Source organism: Aedes albopictus, chromosome 2 (assembly GCF_035046485.1).
Source record: "Aedes albopictus strain Foshan chromosome 2, AalbF5, whole genome shotgun sequence".
NCBI classification, from domain to species: domain Eukaryota; kingdom Metazoa; phylum Arthropoda; class Insecta; order Diptera; family Culicidae; genus Aedes; species Aedes albopictus.
Genome location: NC_085137.1, coordinates 242,112,347 through 242,129,211, shown reverse-complemented (window position 1 = coordinate 242,129,211; position 16,865 = coordinate 242,112,347). Strand labels below are relative to the sequence as shown.

Below are 16,865 nucleotides of genomic sequence, written 5' to 3'. Positions count from 1 at the left end.
TCTGGGGATTTCTGCAGGATTTATTTCTGTGGAATCTTGCAGGAGTTCCTTGTGGGGATTCCTCCAGAAATTCCCTCTGGGGATTTCTAGATGATTTTATTCTGGTAATTCCTGCAGGAGTTCCTTCTTCTTCTATGAGTTTTCTCTGGGATTCATCCAGGAGTTCCCTCTGGAAACTCCTTCAAGAATCCCTGAAGTATTCTTTCAGCAGTTGCTTCAAGATTTTTCTCAGAAATTCCTTTAAGGATGCTTTCGGGAATTCTTTCAAGGAATTCGTTTAAGAATTTCTTAAGGAATTTCTCCGTCGATTCCTTCAATAATTCCTTCAACACATATTTCAAGGGTTCTCAGGGATTTCATCAAAAATTCCTTTAAGGGTTCCCATTATAATTCCTTCAAAAAATTTTCAGGATTTCCTTCTAGGATTTCTTCGGGAATGCTCTCAAGGGTTCCTTCAGGTACGCCTTCAACAATTCCTTCAAGAATTTCTTCAGGGATTCTTTCAAGAATTCCTTCAGGAATTCTTCAGGAATTTCTTCAAGGATTCTTGCAGGAATTCCTTCAAGGATTTCCTCCAGGAATTCCTTCAAGGATTCCTCCAGGAATTCCTTCAAGGATTCCTCCAGGAATTCCTTCAAGGATTCCTCCAGGAATTCCTTCAAGGATTCCTCCAGGAATTCCTTCAAGGATTCCTCCAGGAATTCCTTCAAGGATTCCTCCAGGAATTCCTTCAAGGATTCCTCCAGGAATTCCTTCAAGGATTCCTCCAGGAATTCCTTCAAGGATTCCTCCAGGAATTCCTTCAAGGATTCCTCCAGGAATTCCTTCAAGGATTCCTCCAGGAATTCCTTCAAGGATTCCTTCAAGAATTCCTCCAAGGATTCCTCCAGGAATTCCTGAAGGATTCCTCCAGGAATTCCTTCAAGGATTCCTCCAGGAATTCCTTCAAGGATTCCTCCAGGAATTCCTTCAAGGATTCCTCCAGGAATTCCTTCAAGGATTCCTCCAGGAATTACTTCAAGGATTCCTCCAGGAATTCCTTCAAGGATTCCTCCAGGAATTCCTTCAAGGATTCCTCCAGGAATTCCTTCAAGGATTCCTCCAGGAATTCCTTCAAGGATTCCTCCAGGAATTCCTTCAAGGATTCCTCCAGGAATTCCTTCAAGGATTCCTCCAGGAATTCCTTCAAGGATTCCTCCAGGAATTCCTTCAAGGATTCCTCCAGGAATTCCTTCAAGGATTCCTCCAGGAATTCCTTCAAGGATTCCTCCAGGAATTTCTTCAAGGATTCCTCCAGGAATTCCTTCAAGGATTCCTCCAGGAATTCCTTCAAGGATTCCTCCAGGAATTCCTTCAAGGATTCCTCCAGGAATTCCTTCAAGGATTCCTCCAGGAATTCCTTCAAGGATTCCTCCAGGAATTCCTTCAAGGATTCCTCCAGGAATTCCTTCAAGGATTCCTCCAGGAATTCCTTCAAGGATTCCTCCAGGAATTCCTTCAAGGATTCCTCCAGGAATTCCTTCAAGGATTCCTCCAGGAATTCCTTCAAGGATTCCTCCAGGAATTCCTTCAAGGATTCCTCCAGGAATTCCTTCAAGGATTCCTCCAGGAATTCCTTCAAGGATTCCTCCAGGAATTCCTTCAAGGATTCCTCCAGGAATTCCTGGAGGAATCCTTGAAGGAATTCCTGGAGGAATCCTTGAAGGAATTTCTGGAGGAATCCTTGAAGGAATTCCTGGAGGAATCTTTTAAGGAATTCCTGGAGGAATCTTTTAAGGAATTCCTGAAGAAATCCTTGAAGGAATTCCTGAAGAAAGCCTTGAAGGAATTCCTGAAGAAAGCCTTGAAGGAATTCCTGAAGAAAGCCTTGAAGGAATTCCTGAAGGAATCCTTGAAGGAATCCTTGAAGGAATTCCTGGAGGAATCCTTGAAGGAATTCCTGGAGGAATCCTTGAAGGAATTCCTGGAGGAATCCTTGAAGGAAATCCTGGAGGAATCCTTGAAGGAATTCCTGGAGGGATCCTTGAAGGAATTCCTGGAGGAATCCTTGAAGGAATTCCTGGAGGAATCCTTGAAGGAATTCCTGGAGGAATCCTTGAAGGAATTCCTGGAGGAATCCTTGAAGGAATTCCTGGAGGAATCCTTGAAGGAATTCCTGGAGGAATCTTTTAAGGAATTCCTGAAGAAATCCTTGAAGGAATTCCTGAAGAAAGCCTTGAAGGAATTCCTGAAGAAAGCCTTGAAGGAATTCCTGAAGGAATCCTTGAAGGAATCCTTGAAGGAATTCCTGGAGGAATCCTTGAAGGAATCCTTGAAGGAATTCCTGGAGAAATCCTTGAAGGAATTCCTGGAGGAATCCTTGAAGGAAATCCTGGAGGAATCCTTGAAGGAATTCCTGGAGGGATCCTTGAAGGAATTCCTGGAGGAATCCTTGAAGGAATTCCTGGAGGAATCCTTGAAGGAATTCCTGGAGGAATCCTTGAAGGAATTCCTGGAGGAATCCTTGAAGGAATTCCTGGAGGAATCCTTGAAGGAATTCCTGGAGGAATCCTTGAAGGAATTCCTGGAGGAATCCTTGAAGGAATTCCTGGAGAAATCCTTGAAGGAATTCCTGGAGGAATCCTTGAAGGAATTCCTGGAGGAATCTTTGAAGGAATTCCTGGAGGAATCCTTGAAGGAATTCCTGGAGGAATCCTTGAAGGAATTCCTGGAGGAATCCTTGAAGGAATTCCTGGAGGAATCTTTTAAGGAATTCCTGAAGAAATCCTTGAAGGAATTCCTGAAGAAAGCCTTGAAGGAATTCCTGAAGAAAGCCTTGAAGGAATTCCTGAAGAAAGCCTTGAAGGAATTCCTGAAGAAAGCCTTGAAGGAATTCCTGAAGGAATCCTTGAAGGAATCCTTGAAGGAATTCCTGGAGGAATCCTTGAAGGAATTCCTGGAGGAATCCTTGAAGGAATTCCTGGAGGAATCCTTGAAGGAATTCCTGGAGGAATCCTTGAAGGAATTCCTGGAGGAATCCTTGAAGGAATTCCTGGAGGAATCCTTGAAGGAATTCCTGGAGGAATCTTTGAAAGAATTATTGGAGGAATCCTTGAAGGAATTCCTAGAGGAATCCTTGAAGGAATTCCTGGAGGAATCCTTGAAGGAATTCCTGGAGGAATCCTTGAAGGAATTCCTGGAGGAATCCTTGAAGGAATTCCTGGAGGAATCCTTGAAGGAATTCCTGGAGGAATCCTTGAAGGAATTCCTGGAGGAATCCTTGAAGGAATTCCTGGAGGAATCCTTGAAGGAATTCCTGGAGGAATCCTTGAAGGAATTCCTGGAGGAATCCTTGAAGGAATTCCTGGAGGAATCCTTGAAGGAATTCCTGGAGGAATCCTTGAAGGAATTCCTGGAGGAATCCTTGAAGGAATTCCTGGAGGAATCCTTGAAGGAATTCCTGGAGGAATCCTTGAAGGAATTCCTGAAGGAATCCTTGAAGGAATTCCTAGAGGAATCCTTGAAGGAATTCCTGGAGGAATCCTTGAATGAATTCCTGGAGGAATCCTTGAATGAATTCCTGGAGGAATCCTTGAATGAATTCCTGGAGGAATCCTTGAATGAATTCCTGGAGGAATCCTTGAATGAATTCCTGGAGGAATCCTTGAATGAATTCCTGGAGGAATCCTTGAATGAATTCCTGGAGGAATCCTTGAATGAATTCCTGGAGGAATCCTTGAAGGAATTCCTGGAGGAATCTTTGAAGGAATTTCTGGAGGAATCCTTGAAGGAATTCCTGGAGGAATCCTTGAAGGATTTTTTTCGAAGAATCTTTGAAGGAATTCCTGGAGGAATCCTTGAAGGAATTCCTGGAGGAATCCTTGAAGGAATTCCTGGAGGAATCCTTGAAGGAATTCCTAGAGGAATCTTTGAAGGAATTCCTGAAGAAATCCTTGAAGGAATTCCAGAAGAAAGCCTTGAAGGAATTCCTGGAGGAATCTTTGAAGGAATTCCTGAAGGAATCCTTGAAGGAGTTCCTGAAGGAATCTTTGAAGGATTTCCTGAAGAAATCCTTGAATGAATTCCTGGAGGAATCCTTGAAGGAATTCCTGAAGAAAGCCTTGAAGAAATTCCTGAAGATAGCCTTGAAGGAATTCCTGAAGGAATCCTTGAAGGAATTCCTGAAGAAATTCCTGAAGGAATCCTTGAAGGAATTCCTGAAGGAATCCTTGAAATAATTCCTGAAGGAATCCTTGAAGGAATTCCTGAAGGAATTCCTGATGAAATTCCTGATGGAATTCCTGAAGGAATCCTTGAAGGAATTCCTCAAGGAATCCCTGAAGGAATTTATTAAGGAATCCTTGAAGATATTTCTGGACAGGAATACTTGAATGCACTCCTACAGAAATTCTTAAAGGAATTCCTAAAGCAATCCTTGAAAGAATTTATGAAAGAATCCTTAACAAAATTGCTGGTGGAATCCTTGAAAGAATCCATAATGGAATCCTTGAAGAAATTCCTGGAGAAATTGCAGCATGCTGAAGAAATTCCCGAAAGAATTCCTCAAGTAATTATTGAAGGAATCCTGAAGGATTCCTTGATGGAATTCCTGAAAAATCCTGAACAAATCCTAGAAGAAATTTTTGGATAAATTTTTAAAGGAATCATTAGTAGAACTGCTGGAGGAATTCTGAAGGAAATCCTGAAGAAATCCTTGAAGGAATTTCTGGATAAATCATTGAAAAAATTTTCGAAAAATTTCATGATGGCATTTTTGAAGGAATTCCTGAAGGAATCCTTGTAGAAATTCCAGAAGATATTCCTACAGGAATCATTCAAGTAATATCTGTAGGAAACTCTGAAAGAATTCCTGAAGGAAACCTTGAAAGAATACCTGGAGAACTCCGTAAGTTCTTTCTCGAAGGAATTCCTTAAAGAACTACTGAAGGAATTCCTGAAGAAATCCCTGAAAAAATCATTGAAGGAATTCCTGAAAGTATTCTTGAAGCAATCCCCACAGGGAACTTTTGGATTAATATCCAGAGAGTTATCCTGGTGGAATCCACAGAGGGAACTCCTTAGATAGAACTCCTGGAGGATTCCCCATGAAGAGTTTCAAGAGGATTCCGCAGAGGAATCCCCAGATTGAATTTCTATAGGAATCCTCCAGAGGGAATTCCTGGAGGAATCATCAGAGGGAATCCCTGAAGAAATCCCTAGAGGGAATCTTTGGCGAAATCCCAAAAGGTAATTTATGAAAGGCTCCATGAAGGAATCCACAGAGGAAACCCCCGGAGGAATTTCCAGATAGAATCCTTGAAGGAATCCCAAAAAGTAATTTCAGGAGGAATCTCCAAAAGAAATTTCTAGAGGAATTATCAGAGGGAATCTCCGGAGGCATTCCTAGAAGGAATCCGAAGAGGTTATTTCTGATAGAAACTAAAGCGCGAATATCTGGAGGAATTTCCAGAGAGAATCCCCAGAGGGGAAAAATCCTAAAGCGAATTACTGCCGTTCTACACCCATTAGTCCCAAGTTCATAAGTATTCCCATAAATCATGGGATAATTATGTGCAGAACGGCAGATTAGGAGCCGCAAAAAAGTGAATGGAATTAGGTGATGTCACGATAGTTCTAGAACGAATACGTCCAATAATCTACAGAAATCGAAGCTCTCAATATAAATGTTTATTCGGAATTCTGGTGGACGAGATACGACTCTTCTCCCTCCCAATATAATGAAATATTATAAAAATCAACGACCATTGTACTACAAAAGAAACAGTTTTCGTTCTCGACCTTTTCTTGACCATTCGCGCTTGCCAGTAATAATACAAGCAACAATATGACGCACGATACACTAGCTACCTATAGATAGACATCTTCCGGACAGAGTACTCATATTCCAGCGTGGGGACGGATTGATACTCAGATTGCTTCCTGTTTTGCTGCCGACTAATCTGTTGGCCGCATCTCGAGACGTCCTTCAGCATCAGCTTCATCATTCGTTTGAACGATTCGCTCTCGGAAGATTGAGTTTCTGTACAAGGAAATAATGGCGGTTATCGTTGGTTTTGCGGAGAGGTTGTACAACTTACCCGGTAATGGAGATTGGAATTCTAATCTGGAAGCAGACGCTGTGATACCGAACTCTAGCTGCAGAACAACATCGTAGCCCATTCCCGTTGCCGTGGGGGAAAACTATGGAAATAATTGAAGTTCGTAGAGAGCTCATTCTAGTGCATCAAAAACCCTCCGGCAACTGTAATCTTTTGCAGTGACGCGCTTCCGTGAGACCGTCTGACGAATTGGACGATGAAGTGCGTGCTTCCGGGAGGGATTTCCAGCTGATGGATGTGCGAACTGGTGTATTGTATGTTCACCGTGATGTTTTCTCCTTGATCTGATCGAGACTCTTCAGTGGTTGATATTCCGATGCAATGTTCCACACTTTCCGGTTTTTTCGTTGCGGCCACCATTGAAGTATCGTCCCTACGTTGATCTCCGGGTCTGTTTCTCTGCGCCGGCCCTCTCCGATTTTGCGGATGAGTTTTGAATTTTTGATTTGGAACTTTTGGATTACAAACTTTGCCAATTTCTTCATTCCCGTTGAGAAAATGAAAACTACAACAAAACAAACATTTCAGATGACATTTATGTCAAATCCCTACCAGTGTTGCCAGAAATGCTTCATTCGAGCACCGAATTCGAGCAGTTGTATCGTGATATTCAGAATATCACGTTCGGGAAGGTGATATTGGAGGTGTCAAAAATGTATGGCTGTATCATGTTCCAGAAACATGATATTGGCCTTGTATCACCAAAACCGCTTGTATCATGATACAACGGCGTAGTCTGAACATAGCATTAGGCACATCCTTTGGAAATGGCCTAACTTTGATTGGGCCGTTCTCACTTCGCCCTTTTGCCACCACACAAGACATCCATAGGCCAATATTGGCCGAACAACAGTTGTGTAGATCCATTTGATATACTTGGGTTTTAGACCCCAAGTTGTACCAAAGGTTCGCCGGCATTGCCCGAAGGCCATACAAGCTTTCTTGATTCTGAACTCAACATGAGGTGTCCAGGAAAGCTTGCAATCAAGAATGACTCCAACATACTTCACCAGTTCAGTCACATTGATTTCAGAATCAAAGAGACGTAAAGTTCGAACACCATTACGGTTTCGCTTTTCCGTGAAAAGAACAATAGATGTTTTACTCGGATTTACCGAAAGGCCATATTGGCGACACCAACCCTCAACTACCTGAAGAGCGTTTTGCATCAGGTCGAAAAGGGTGCTGATGCACATACCGACTAACAATGTTAGGTAGTCGTCGGCAAAACCATAAGTAGGAAAACCGCTATTATTGAGTTGCCTCAATAGCGTATCTGCTACGAGATTCCATAAAAGTGTTGATAAGACTCCCCCTTGGGGGCATCCACAAACACTCAATTTCCTAATCGCCGCTTGACGCAATGTCGAGAAGAGATGTCGGTTTTTGAGCATTTGGTGAATCCAATTGGAAATCATTGGAGATATACCATGACCCCATGCGGCTTCCAATATGGCATCGAAAGGCACATTGTCAAAGGCACCCTCGATATGTAAGAAAACACCCAAGCAGGATTGCTTTTGAGCGAATGCCTTCTCGATATCGTAAACAACTTTGTGTAAAAGAGTCACAGTGGACTTTCCAGATTGGTAGGCATGTTGGTTCACATAAAGAGGCACATTGGCCAGATGAACATCACGGATGTGATGATCGACTATGCGTTCTAAGCATTTCAGAAGAAAAGAGGTCAAACTGATAGGTGTGAAGCTCTTTGATTCTTCATACGACGCGCGACCCACTTTCGGAATAAACTTCACAGTAATATCCCGCCAGGATTTGGGAATATACCCTGTAGCAAAACTGCAAACAAAGTTGTTTCAAAACATGTTTGAAATGATCAAATCACTTCTGAAGCAAAATAGGATAAATCCCATCTGCCCCAGGAGATTTGAAAGGAGCTAAGCTATCAAGTGCCCATTCAATCGATTCTGGGGCCACTACTTTTTCTGCTATATTTCAACGACGTCAACTACGCAATTAAAGGCCCTAAACTATCATTCGCGGACGATTTGAAAATCTACTTGAAGATTTGCTCTGTTTATGATGCAATACGCGTCTTCAGGAAGAGCTCAATATTTTCGCGGATTGGTGCGATTTGAATGGCATGGTCGTTAATTCAAACAAATGTTTCGTAATGTCTTTTTACCCCATTCGCCAGCCGATCATCATCTCGTATAAGCTTAATGGCTGTGAAATTCAACGTGTCGACCATGTGAAGGATTTGGGAGTAATCCTTGACACTCAGCTGACATTCAAACAACATGTATCGTACGTAGTAGAAAAAGCCTCCAGAACAATGGGTTTTGTTTTTCGCATCGCCAAGAATTTCAGCAACATACATTGCCTCAAGTCGCTGTACTGTTCGCTCGTCCGCTCATCCCTAGAGTACTGCTCGGTCGTCTGGTATCCGTATCACCAGAACGGTATGGACAGGATCGAATCGGTTCAGCGCCGCTTCTTACGTTTTGCTCTCCGTCGACTTCCATGGCAGGATCCGTTTAGATTACCGAGCTATGAGAGTAGATGTCGTTTGATCCAGTTGGAAACTCTCCAGGCGCGCCGAAATATCGCCAGGGCAATGTTTGTGGCTGACACAATTCGAGGAAGAACAAACTGCCCAGCAATTCTGGCGGCAGTTGATTTGAACGTCCGTCCAAGAGCGTTACGAAACAATTATATGCTGAGATTACCGCTCCAACGAACCGACTACGGCCAGAATATTGCTATTCATGGTGCTCTTCGAGTGTTCAATAGGGCAGCAACCGGTTTCGATTTTAATTTGTCTCGTGCAACAATCAGACGTAATTTTTCTGTGATATTTTGTACAAATGCTGACGAATAGTGATTTTGTGTTTGTGTTATCTGTTGTTATAGTTGGTAGTATCAAATAGTTTTAACAATCATTGGGACAAAGTTGTCTGTTGATGTAAAGTGAATAAATAAATAAATAGATTCAAAAGTTATGATACTCCGAGCCGAAGCTAAAGAATCATAACTACAAGAAAAGACATCAGGTTCATCCGAAGATGTAATATCCACACATCCGGGGAAGTGTGTACTGAATAAACATTCCAAAACTTCCTCATCAGAGGAAGTGAAATCACCATTTGGCAAAGGAAGTTCGTTCACTTGAAAATCCTTAGATTATGGAAGGATTTTGTTCAATCGACTGGCTTCACTCAGACTGCAAACATTTGTACAAAGGTTTTTCCAGCCGGATCGTTCAGCAGACCGAAGAGCTTTCTGGTAGGCCTTGCGAGCCGACCTGAAAGCCTCCGATCCAGCCGAACGTCGTCTGTTCCAACTCTTTCTACATTGTTTCCTGAGCTTCGCCAGATCGGAGTTCGAACCCCTTGGTGAACCCCTCTTGTGGTCTTCACAGACCGCAGAGGGCAGGCTTCTTCAAAAGCTTCCATGATGAAGGCCGTTGTAGTATCAACGGCATCATCTAAATCACTTGGAGTTTCAATTGATGGTGAGTATCCATGAAATTTGGCTGCAACCAAATCAGTAAAGAGATCCCAGTTGGTTGACCGGGGATTCCTGAAACGCAAAGTTTGCGAAGTAACATTCACATGTTCAAACAAGATGTAGCGATGGTCAGATAAAGATTCTTCATCTGACACATGCCAATTGGTCAGCTCGTGACTAATTCTGCTAGAGCAAAGCGTTATGTCTAACACTTCCTCTCTACCAGATACCATGAAGGTTGGGCGGTTGCCTATGTTAAGTAATCCAAGATCTGTACTACTTAAGTATTCCATCAAACTGGAGCCTCTCAAATTGATGTCTGAGCTGCCCCAGATTATATGGTGAGCATTAGCATCACTACCAACAATTAGCGGAAGGCCTTTTGAAGTGCAGTATGCAATGACTTGCTTGAAAGCATCCGTAGGGGATGGTTCATCATGCGGTAAATAAACCGAACAATAAACGTATTTCCTGTTGAGGTTTCCAACAGATACATCGATTGTGATAGCACATACACAGGGTGTCTACTACCTGGAAAAACCTGGAAAACCGGGAATCCTCAGGGAATTTTATTTAACAGGGAAAAACCTGGAATACTCAGGGAATTTCTGGAGTGCTCAGGGAAATTTTACTCCGATAAAAAAAAAACATTGAGTCGTATGAACCTGGTAGTAAAAATCCATATAGAAATTTCGCTACAAGGATTTTTTCCAGAAATTCCGTCAACATGTCTTTCTGGAACTTCTTTAAAAATACCTCCTGGAATGTCTCCCAGGATTTCTTATAAAATTCCTTCCGCATTTTTGACGCTATTTTTTTGGGTATTCCTATTTGATTTTTTTTCCGGGAAGGTATACTTCCGGATTCCTTCCAGGATTCCTGAATTCCAACCGGTTTCTCCTGGAGTTTTTCACGGGGATGCTATTTCTTCACAGAGTTCCTCCAGTGTTTTGCTGAAATAATCATAGGATTTCCACCAGAATTTATCCCGAATACTCTATAAGAATATCTGTCGGGATAAATCGTGGAATTTCTTTCGGCACACCTCACGGAAATTTTACCCGATTCCTTCCGGTGTTCTTCTTGGGACTTCCCCAGAAGATCTTCACAGAATGTCTTTCAGAGTTGCTAAAGCAGTTATTCCTGGGGTTTCTACTAAAGTTCCTCCAAGGGTTTCTGAAGGAGTTTTCACAATAGTGCAAGAGTTCCTCAGAAGATTTCTTTCATTTGTTTCCTGTGATATCTTCAAACCATTGCTTTGGGCTTTCTTCGAGATGTTCTTCCTAGTCTCCTACAGGAATTTGTTAAAAGTTTTCGCGAGGTTTATTTTGAAGTTTTACCTGAGATTTTTCTCGGAGTATCTCCTGGAACTTCTCTCAGAAGATTCCTTCCGATGTTGGTCATGAGATGTCTCTCAGAGTTTTTCTTAATTTACCCTGGATCCTAAGGAGTGCGAAACAGAAGCTCGAGAGGATTGCTTCGTTTTCGGTCGGTTGTGCCAGCGTGTTTCGATTTTCGTTTCCCTCCGGTTCGACAGCGAATCAGTGCAGAGCCCCATTCGCTCGTCGGTTCGTTGTTAAAGTTTTTGCCAGCCAATATGATATCCGGCGTTCTACTAGCGATGGAGCAACGAAGGGATGCATACATATATTAGTGAGCTCGTTTCATGCTTTTGCTTTATTGTGAAATTTTATTAGATGTTTCAACGCATATCTTAAACATAATATGCCCTACTGTGACAACTAAGAATAGCCATCTTTTGTGTACTTTTTGTACAGTTCGTCACTAGTAGTGTCGACGCAATGTCATGGATTCTTCTTCTTCTTCTTCTTGGCGTAACGTCCTCACTGGGACAAAGCCTGCTTCTCAGCTTAGTGTTCTATGAGCACTTCCACAGTTATTAACTGAGAGCTTCCTCTGCCAATGACCGACCGGGAATCGAACCCGTCACCCTCAGCATGGTCTTGCTGAATACCCGTGCGTTTACCGCCTCGGCTATATGGGCCCTCATGGATTACATTTGCTATCTAATAAACTGTGCTTCTCCTTGTTCCTTGTTTGTATTTGGATTCTATGTTCATAATTTTATTAGTTTAATCTTATAATCCAACTGTATTAACCAGTCATTTCGGTTTCGGAGGGATAAAGAAACACGTTGTGTGCTGTGCACGGTCTATAGACTTCTGCCTATAAAGTTTATTTATGCTTTTACAACTGTTTCTACTCTCTCGCTCTCTTGGGTCAAGATATCACTTTAGGGTGACTGCCTAAATTATCGGTTTATATATATTCGATAGGATCTTTGATCACAACACCAACTACGATAAATTGTTTCTATTTTTCTATGTTTGTATGTGTGTGTGTCTTTCAAATATTATTTATAGAGTGTCATCAAGAGTATTAATTGATAATTTGAGAGTATTATGCTGTTTTCTGCTGTGCATGTATCGCTCCTGGAAGGAGCGAATATCGAAGCATAATCGATCGCGTTCGCTATTGTCTCGTGCGAAAATGGAACCAATAGACGCTTGGATGTTTAAAATCAGCCTTCATATATTTACTCAACAAGAACTGCAAACTTCGTCACTTAACGTGTCGGGCAAATTTGTCATACATTTTGTATCAATTGAATAAATAAACCGTATTTTTGTACAGTCCGGTACCTTACGGTGCTGGCCACACTGATATGATCCGTAATTATGCTTCAGTATTTTTCCTAAGTTTGTGCGGTTCGTCACTGTTGGTGTCGGCACAAAGCTTTGTTTCAATATATCGATTTCATGGCAAGTAGCAATACATATTGGTTCACCAGTCCTCCCAATTGCGAGGTGACGCAAAATCTTTTTCATTTAAAATTTTCGTGGTCTCACCATTCTTCCAAATTGTGAGGTGACACATTTGTGAGTATACTGTACAATTGCACGGATCGCATCGCTTACCAAAGTGAATCCTTGATCAATGCAACTATCAATCCCTCCCTACTAACAAATCTCCTTCCCGTGACAACTGTGGAGGGTCCAGTAGTACATACAACCTCTAGTAGCAACGGTTGTCGAACTAACATTCCTTTCCTTCCCCGGTAGACCGTAAGGACGTGGCCAGCGCCGTTATTGACCCAATAAAGTTTGAGCTCTCGAAACGTGTACATTGAGGATGGTGGCAAATACTAAGCCCCAATCCTATTGGTTCTCTGTGCAATTTCGCTAGCTCAGGTCAATCACGGAGTAGCAACTACGAAGTGTACGGTCACCAATGCTCATGCTCATGCTCATTTACCCTGGATCCTAAGATTTTATTTCCAGAGTGCCTTCTGGGATTTCCACAGGAGTTATTGCTGATATTTCTCATTGAATTCTTCTCTTGCCTTGCACTCTTTCAGAGCCAGGCTGTTTCTTGTAGTTGTACCGGATTTCTTGCAGTGATCCACCTGAGAGTTTTTACAGATATTCTATGCATTATTCAAAATTCTTCCCGGAATCTTTACCAGAAAATGTCCCGAGATTCTGGATACTCCTTTAGGGATTTCTCCCAAAGTAATTGCAGGGATTCTTCTACGGGTTTTCCTCAGAATGTCTCCTGAGATAACTTACGAAATACCTTATAGGAAATTCATGGAGAAATATTCGAGGGAATTCAAATAAAATCTTGCGAAAAACTCCGCAAAGTGTTATTGAAAAAATCTCGACATGAACTTCAGGAAAAATCTGAGAAAAAAAAAAGAGAAATCTCGAAAAAAGTTCTAGGTAATAGTAATCCCGAGAACAAATATTAAGGACATCCCAGGAGGAATTTTGAAAACCTCATGGATACCTGAAAGTAGCTGCGGACGAAGTTCCGCGAGGAAAACAAGAGGAATATCGGAGAACTATCGGGAAAGTTCAATAGTTTATGGATAGCTGTCCCGGAAAACCACTAAAACAGACATAGACACTGGCTTCAGCCGGCGGCTGTACCGATTGAACGAAACTTTACACGGAGTGGCTACGGATAAGACGTGAAAAATTTCATCGCTCGGAGCGGGAATCGAACCCTCATCCACCCGGACTCTAACCGCATAGCTACGAGGTTCAACCAATGACATTCTTGAAGAAACTTTGAATAATTTTGGATGGATCTTCAGGAGGAATCCAGCGAGAATCTCTAGAAGTATATCGGAAAACCTTTGCAAGAAATATCGTACTCAAACAGATATCTCGTGTGAAAGAATCCTGCGGAGAGCCAGGAAGAAACTTTGAAAGAAATTTCAGGAATTATGCTCAGAAATCTTGAAAGAATTTTTGAAGAGTAGGCGAATTTACGTATTTTCGGCAGGTTTGTTCTCTTCGTCATGGGGTTTTTATAAACCTGTTGAACTCAGAGTTGGCATCAAATCCTTCCCAACCAAGCTGAATATGATCAAGTTTCAGGCCGGCATAAATCCCTCATGACGAAGAGAACAAACCTGCCGATGATACCCTAAGTCACGCTTCATATTTTTTAGAAAATTTAGGTTGTTTTATAATTTATTTAAGTTTATAATTCAAAACTTTCAAAATTTCATCTGGAAAAACCTGGAAAACTTAGGGAATTTTATTTTGAGTTATGAGTAGACACCCACATCTCTCGTAGTTAGTTCAGAGATAAGTATAGCAACGATTGCGTTGTTGACAGGCATGACACGTGAGTTTGCCATTTCATTTTTACTGAAAGTAGCAAACACCGGATTCACAAGGTTTCCTAGATAGAAATTCCCCTTACGAAAGTAAGGTTCTTGGACTAACGCCACTTGGGCTGTACCATTTTGCATAAGTCTACAAAGATTGATCGTTGCTGTTCTTTTGTGCTGAAGATTAATCTGAGCTATCCTAACCGTAGCCACTACCCAAACTAGGCAAGAATTAACTCTTAACAATCACAGCACAAAAAAGAACAGCAACAATAAAGCCAGATCGGTATCGATTTGAGTGCGCCAAAGGCGAGGATGCACAGAATACCCCAACTAACATTTATTGTGAATGTAAACGTCAACAAAGCGTCCTTAATACGACTTGATGCTGAGTTACTGTGTTGTACATATGGACGGAAGCTTCTATGCAAGCCCTATACCAATGAATCTGGCGAACTTAATCAGCTTGTACATGTTGTGCGATCAGCTTCTATGCCACCTAGTCATAGCTTTTTTCTCGGCTCCTATGTAACCACTAACTGAATAACATCTTGAGAAGGCGCTTTTTCAGCCTTTTCGCAATTGTTAAATAATAGTTTTACGGCATCCCCAAATTAAACGATTAAATATAATTAGGTTATGGATACCGTGACGCAATACATGTGGAACTGGAATTATCACTTTTAAAATTGAATAATTAAAGTGCTTGCCGCTACTTGGAATCGAACTCCCGATCTCCGTATCCACTGGTCCCGATGATGTCCTCGCTGCCACACTGCTATATATAAATAACATAGAAAATAGCCCGTTTTCTTTTACTCCAGACAAGACTTCATAATTGTGCCACAAGAAAGCTTACCCAACTTCATCTTGCTGTAAAAGCTTGTGAACGTCAATAAATGTTTACATTGAACAAGCTGTGTGGTTGCGCCAACAGATTCTTCTTCACAGCTTCTAGCTGAAAGAGTGTTCTTTAAACGGCTACGAAGCGCTGCTGTTTTGTATTTTGGCAACATTACAAAACGTACTGTATAAAAGCAGCTGTTGTAGTGGTTGGGACTCTTACTCGATTTGTACATCTTCCGGCAAATCTTCCGGCAAATCTTCCGGCATTGAATTAAAGTGCAATAAAAGCAACCCAAATAATTTCACAGCACATACATGGATAGCTGTAAAGAATTTGTGTAGTAGCTATATACCTATCCCGCTTAAAGTTTGTTTTGAATTAATAAAGAAACTGTTGGTTCACCAACACGGCTTGTCGGATATAAAGTGTTGGTGAACCAACAGTTTCTTTATTACAGCTTCTAGCCGTAATGAAATCGCATAACGGCCTTTAAAGCGCTGCTGGTTTGGGGATTTGTCAGTATAATGAATTGTACTGTATACTAGCAGCTGTTTTGTTAGTGGGGACTCCTATCCGATGTGTTCAAGTTTTCACATCTTCCGGGAAATCTCCTGGAGTTGGAATACGGTGGAGTAAAGGCAGCCCCAGTGACAAGCAATGAATTTCTGAAAACCGAGTTTGGTAGCTGTATGATGCTTGTTTTGCAGTCGTGTATTAGCTTACGATATATATTTGACTAGCTTTCCTTTTATTCAGCGTTGACTGCTCTTACTCGATGGTTACACAACAGAAAGCAAATGACTGAAGCTTATAGCGCTGAAAATGTTAGTTGGGACACTGTGTAAAACGCATAATGCGAAACCATATAGGTGAAAATTTAAACTAATTAATAACATCTTCATAATCCCGCCCTTATTCAGCCTCAAGTATGAGGTTGAAGAAGGGCAGCTGATTGTCTCGGAGAAACACAAGGTCAACCGCGCTATTGCTCTGGTTAGCACAGTAAGGACAAATACTGTGGAGGGTGCCCTGGTACTCCACAGGCTCCGTTGGCGATTAGGTTTTTATAAGACCCCCCTAACCATTCATTCCTAGGCACGGTAAGCGTAAAGCCGCATAACACCATGAATTAGGGGTCACCTGATTAGTGGATTCCTACCACTGGAACAGGCGGTCCGTAGTGCTATTCTTAGCCAGTTGAACTAACCGCTACCGACACTACACAGCTACCTAGGCTGATCGGGAAAAGAAGTTAATATTGGTGATCAACTTCATAAGGGGATGTTGTGGGTGCTGGAGTTTTCACCATTCACGGCAACCGTGAAAGTATGATTAGAAAGAAACGATTGCACAATCTTGACCAGGTAGAGTTGAAGATTCGAGCGGAAGAGCTTGTACACGACAGCGTCTTGCCACACGGAGTCGTAGGCTTTTTCCACGTCGAGAAGAATCATACCAGTCGATTTTCCGGTTCGAAATCCGTGTTTTACCTTTTGCGTGATGCGAGCGAGTTGGTGCACCGTTGAGTGTCCCGTTCTAAAACCGAACTGCTCCGCTGGAATGACTTCTTCCGTTTCCAGGTGACGGTTTAGTCGTGCGAGGATTACCCTTTCGAAAACTTTGCTTAGGATGCTCAGCAGACTTATCGGTCGGTAATTACCTGGATTGGTGATGTCCTTGTTTGCCTTCGGGATGGCTATCACGTTGGCGTGTTTCCAACCGGTAGGAAAGTAATATAATAATAAAATTTCTTGATTTTTTACCTTCGTTTCGTCTTCTCGACATTTAAAATCTAAGCAATTGT

General features: G+C 41.9%; 1 long non-coding RNA gene across 1 annotated transcript; it reads right to left on the bottom strand.

The window, feature by feature from the left end:
• Positions 1-5,637: 5,637 nt before the first annotated feature.
• Positions 5,638-11,145, bottom strand: LOC115255552 (uncharacterized). Its single transcript, XR_003892230.2, has 2 exons — positions 6,078-11,145; positions 5,638-6,019 (listed from the first exon to the last, which is right to left on the bottom strand). It is a non-coding gene; the product is annotated as an uncharacterized LOC115255552 (long non-coding RNA).
• Between the last annotated feature and the right edge of the window lie 5,720 nt (positions 11,146-16,865).